This window comes from Vipera ursinii, assembly GCF_947247035.1.
Source record: "Vipera ursinii genome assembly, chromosome: 3".
NCBI classification, from domain to species: Eukaryota; Metazoa; Chordata; class Lepidosauria; order Squamata; family Viperidae; genus Vipera; species Vipera ursinii.
The window spans coordinates 210,908,162-210,913,942 of NC_139516.1; positions in this window are offsets into that span (position 1 = coordinate 210,908,162).

Here is a 5,781-nt window from a genome sequence, read left to right on the forward strand (position 1 = left end):
TAATTAACAGAACAACAGAATTGAAAGGGACCTCGGGGGTCTCCTAGTCCAGCCCCCTGCTCAAGCAGGAGTCCCTGTATCATTTCAGACAAATGACATGTCTAGTCTCTTTTTATAAATCCTTCCAGGGATGGAGCGCCCACGATTTACGGAGGAGAGCTGTTCCACCGGTTGATTGTCCTCACTGTCAGGAAGTTTCTCCTTAATTCCAGGTTGCTTCTCTCCTTGATCAGCTTCCAACCATTGTTTCTTGTCCTGCCCTCTGGTGCTTTGGGGCATAGCTTGACTCCCTCTTCTTTGGGGCAGCCCCTCAAATACTGGAACGCTGCTATCACGTCTCCCCTATTTCTTCTTTTCTCTAGACTGGCCAAACTCAAATCCCGCAGCCGTTCTTCGCATATTTTAATTCTCCAGGCCTTGGATCATCTTAGTTGCTCTTCTCTGAACTTTTTCCAAAGTGAAGTAGGGACTTCCCCATGGCTGACCCTTTTGCCTTCCTGGCTAAATCTCAACTGCCCGGTAGGCCTTTGACCCTTAAAAGTGCCGTCCCAGCTTGCATCTTGGGCCTTCCCACGGGTGTCCACCTCCACACTCCTCAAGGGATTAAAAGAGCCGATGGCCAAGATTCCTGCTGGACTCCAAGCCGGAGAAAGCCTGCGTCATCAGCCAGGAGACTTAAGCTGTAAATTGGCTAGCAGGCAGGTCGAGCCTAATTCCTGGATAATTCTTCACCTGCCCCGCAGTGGCGGGTGGTTGTTGCCTCGTGAATATTGCGAGTAAATTTTCCCTCTGCGCCCGAGGATTATTTGGGCTTGGTCTCCACGGCCTCGTAAGCCGAGGTGAACAAGATCACCTTAGCCTAGGAAATTGCAGCTATCAATTTTGACGGAGTCTCCTGCCAGCTTAAGAGCCCCCCCTCCCCTCCCCAATAAAGAGAGTCTGGGCTAATGAGAAGTTAGCGCTCTGGGTTGCCTTTTAAAGCCCTTTCCGTATTCATTACCTTGCTCAATAGTAGTAACTGTGAGAGGGATCTCGTAGTAGACAATCACTTCAACATGAGCCAGCCGTGTGCTGCAGCTGCCAGAAAAAGCCAACACAGTGCTAGGCTGCATCAACAGAGGGATAGAATCAAGATCAAGTGAAGTACTAATACCACTTTACAATGCTTTGGTAAGGCCACACCTGGAATACTGCATCCAGTTTTGGTCACCACGGTGTAAAAAAGATGTTGAGACTCTAGAAAGAGTACAGAGAAGAGCAACAAAGATGATTAGGGGGCTGGAGGCTAAAACATACAGGGAACGGTTGCTGGAATTGGGTATGTGTAGTTTAACGAAGAGAAGGATGAGGGGTGACATGATAGCAGTGTCCCAGTATCTCAGGGGCTGCCCCAAAGAAGAGGGAGCCAAGCTATTCTCCAAAGCACCTGAAAGCTGGACCAGAAGCAACGGATGGAAACTGATCAAGGAGAGAAGCAACCTAGAACTAAGGAGAAACTTCCTGACAATTAGAACAATTAACCAGTGGAACTACCTGCCTCCAGAAGCTGTGAGTGCTCCAACACTGGAGGTTTTTAAGAAGAGACTGGAGAGCCATTTGCCTGAAATGGTATAAGGTTTCCTGCCTGAGCAGGGGGTTGGACTAGATGACCTCCAAGGTCCCTTCCAACTTTATATTATTATTATTAGTGCCCCGTCTCTTCAGGGCAGCCGGTATGGGAAGCTCCTGTTTCTTTAAATATATTTTCATGACCCTTCTGAGGGGGGGGTGTCTTGGTGGGGGTGGGGTGGGGGTTGGGGGAGAAATGGGTTCTCTCTATGTGCCATCCTCTCCGTCTGACCTGCAAGCTCTCAAAGCCCCAGCAGCGTTCCTGGAGAAGAACCCTCTCGGACTTTGCACTCTTTGGAAAGATTTCTTTCAACCTGGCGGAAACCCGAGGCGAAACGTGCTGAAAAAAGCCATCCAGAGTGTGTGTGTGTGTGTGTGTGTTGTGGAGGGAAAGGAGGAGGCACAATCCTTCGGCGGAGGGGGGCGGTGGGCCCGAGTGGGTTGCCTCCAGCTGCTGAAAGTTGGGGCTCCGTCTTCAGAAGCTTTTTGTTGGGCCCCCTGGAAGTGCTAAAGGGATGGTTTTGTGGGCTCGGAAAGACCATATTTCACGTAACCATCTTTTCAGGGGGAAAAGACAACGGGTTTTATTTTTTTTTACACGGAGGGCGCAGCAGGAAGGAAGACGGGATCAGAAATTGTGGGGTCTTGGGTGCTATGTCAGCTTGGTTGGTTTCCTTGCAAAAGTTTAATTACGCAGCTAGGGAACATCCTCAGTGCTGGAGAGGAGTGTGGTTTGTGGGGAGGAGGAGGAGGGGAACATCCTCAGTGATCTTCCTTCCTTCCTTCCTTCCTTCCTTCCTTCCTTCCTTCCTTCCTTCCTTCCTTCTCCTTGGTGATCTCTGAGCCTGGTGGTTTTCTTGCAAACGTTTCATTAATCAACTATGCAACATCATCAGTGCTAGAAGGGAGTGGAGTTTGCTGCTTCTAGCACTGATGATATTACTTAGTTAGTAGGATAAGGAAGCATCTGCAAGAATAAATAAATAAATAAATAAATAAATAAATAAATAAAACCACCAAGCTCAGAGGGAGGGAGGGAGGGTCTGCAAGGAGTATATATCCTTCCCTTCCCCACCGTCCAGTCTTGGAGGAGAAGCGAAACGTCTTCAAAGGAAAAACAAGGAAGTCCAGCTGCCTGTTGAAAAAGCACCTTTGGGGGAAGGATGAAAGGGAAAGAGAAAGATGGAAGGGAAACAAGGAGAAGGATAGGAGAGAGAGAAAGAGAAAGAAAGAAAAAGAAGAAAGAAAGAAAGAAAGAAAGAAAGAAAAAGAAAAGAAAGAAAGAAAAAGAAAAGAAAGAAAGACAGAAAGAGAGAAAGAAAGAAAGAAAGAAAGAAAGAAAGAAAGAAAGAAAGAAAGAAAGAAAGAAAGAAAGAAAGAAAGAAAGAAAGAAAGAAAGAGTCTGCAAGGAGTATATATCCTTCCCTTCCCCACCATCCACTCAGAGCTGAAGAAGCTTCTTGGAGGAGAAGCGAAATGTCTTCCAAAGAAAGACAAGGAAAATCCAGTTGCCTCCTGAAAAAAAAAAAGCATCTTTCCTTTGGGCTCAGCTGTGCTCCTACGTTGACCGCGTACCTGTCTATCTGCAGCCTACCTGGGGTGGAGGATTTGCCAGCGGTTTTGTCTCTTCCTTTGTCCCTTTCTGGCAATGTCGACTTTGCCCAAGAGAGAGCTCGTGCAGACGGCTAAGCCTCTTCTCAGAGAAGCCAGCCAGGGGTCACCGCCAACGTCCAGGATGGTGGATCTCCTGGATCCTGATTTCCTCTTCAGCCCAGGACTCTCTTCGCACAATCGTCGGCTTGCAGCCTTTCCAGAGTTTTACTAGAAAGAGAGTTACTGTAGATGATCCAGCGGGGACCTGCTCCAGCTCTCAAGTCAGATGATCGGATTTAAATCGGAGGGGATCCTCTTTTTACTCATCAGTTGCTCAGGGGCGGCAAACCACCCACCCCCTTTGTAAATGCCTCCCCGACCCAATCAGAAACCTCACAATGATGAGCGTCTACAAAATGCCCCGTGCGATACAATCGGCGACTTCTAATTAAGCAAATGAAACGTCGGCCCATGTTCACCGTGGCGCCCTGGGATCTTCCCTGATCTTGGCTGAGTAGTAGTAGTAGCTGCGCCTGAGGTCCCTTTTGCAAATCTCTGCAAATCAAGCCAAGCTGCCTGGAGAGTTGGGAGGGGGTGGGTGTGAGTGAGCACCAGCAATTTAATGCAGGGGTCTTCAAACTTGGCCCTTTTATGACTGGTGGACTTCAACTCCCAGAATTCCTCAGCCAACTGTGAGAGGGATCTCAGAGTCCTAGTGGACAATCACTTCAATATGAGCCAGCTGTGTGCGGCTGCAGCCAAAAAGGCCAATGCAATCCTAGCCTGCATCAACAGACGGACATAATCAAGTTCACGTGAAGTGTTAATACTGCTTTACAAGGCCTTGATAAGGCCACACTTGGAATCCTGCATCCAGTTTTGGTCACCATGATGTAAAAAAAGATGTCGAGAGTCTGGAAAGAGTGCAGAGAAGAGCAACAAAGATGATCAGGGGACTGGAGGCTGAAACCTATCAGGAATTGGATATGTCTAGCTTAATGAAGAGAAGGACGAGGGGTGACATGATAACAGCATCCCAGTATCTCAGGGGCTGCCCCAAACAAGAGGCAGTCAAGCTATTCTCCAAAGCACCTGAAGGCAGGACAAGAAGCCACGGATGGGAACTAATCAAGGAGAGAAGCAACCTGGAACTAAGGAGAAACTTCCTGATAGCGAGAAGAATTAACCAGTGGAACAGCTTGCCTCTAGAAGCTGTGAATGCTCCAACACTGGAAGTTTTTAAAAACAGACTGGACAGCCATTTGTCTGAAATTGTACAGGGTCTCCTGCTTGACTAGGGGATTAGACTAGAAGACCTCCAGGGTCCTTCCAGTCTGATGTAGAGAAGGATGAGGGGTGACATGATAGCAGGCTTCCAATATCTCAGGGGCGGCCCCAAAGAAGAGGGAGTCAAGCTATTCTCCAAAGCGCCTCAAAGCAGGACAAGAAGCCACGGATGGAAACAGATCAAGGAGAGAAGCAACCTGGAACTAAGGAGAAACTTCCTCACAGTTAGGACAATTAATTTGCAAAGTCAATGGGGAAGCCAGATTCACTTAACAACCGTGTCCCTAACTTTAACAACCGCAGTGCTTCACTTAAAAACTCTGGCAAGGAAGGTCATAACAGGGGCCAAAACTCACTGAACGACTGTCTCGCTTAGCAGAGGAAATTTGGGGCTGAGTTGTCATCAGTCAAGGACTGACCTGTGGCCGGGGTGGGATTCTCGATGGCCTCAAACTTTCCCAGCGCAGAAAAGTCATCTTAGGGACACCCACCGCCCCCACCCCCCACCCCCCACCCATTGCTGCTGGAAAGGCGATCTGGCTTGGCCGGGCTTCGCTGCCTCCGTAGCCGGCATTCCCAGGTGCAGCCTCTCTTCCCCCCCTCCTTGGAGCCCTCGGGGTGGTCTCCCTTTCAGTGACGGTGTCGGATGTCCGAGGGCTGTCACCCCCCCCCCTGAAATCAGCCCCAGCTTTCAACGGATGATGGAGCCCATCGGAGGCATTTTGGGGGATGAAGCCTGATCTGGAATCTTGGGGTCCGTGTTCAGAATAACGGAGTTGGAAAGGGACCTCGGAGGTCATCTAGTCCAACCCCCTGCTCAGGCAGGAGACCCTATACCGTTCCAGACAAACGGCTGTCCAGTCTCTTCTTAAAAACCTCCCGTGATGGAGCATTTCACAACTTCTGGAGGCAGGTTGTGTTCCACTGATTAATTGATCTGGGGGTTATAGAATAGAATAGAATAACAAGAGTTGGAAGGGACCTCGGAGGTCATCTAGTCCAACCCCCTGCTCAGGCAGGAGACTCTATACCGTTCCAGACAAATGACTGTCCAGTCTCTTCTTTAAAACTTCCAGTGTTGGAGCATTCACAGCTTCTGGAGGCAAGGAGTTCCGCTGGTTAATTCTTCTCACTGTCAGGAAATTCCTCCTTAATTCCAGGTTGCTTCTCTCCTTGGTTAGTTTCCAACCACTGTTTCTTCTCCTGCCTTCACATCGGAGGCCGTTGGGTGTAACTGATGGGTGCAGCTGTTCAGGACTGCCCTGCCGCAACCTTGGAGGTCTCAAGTACTCC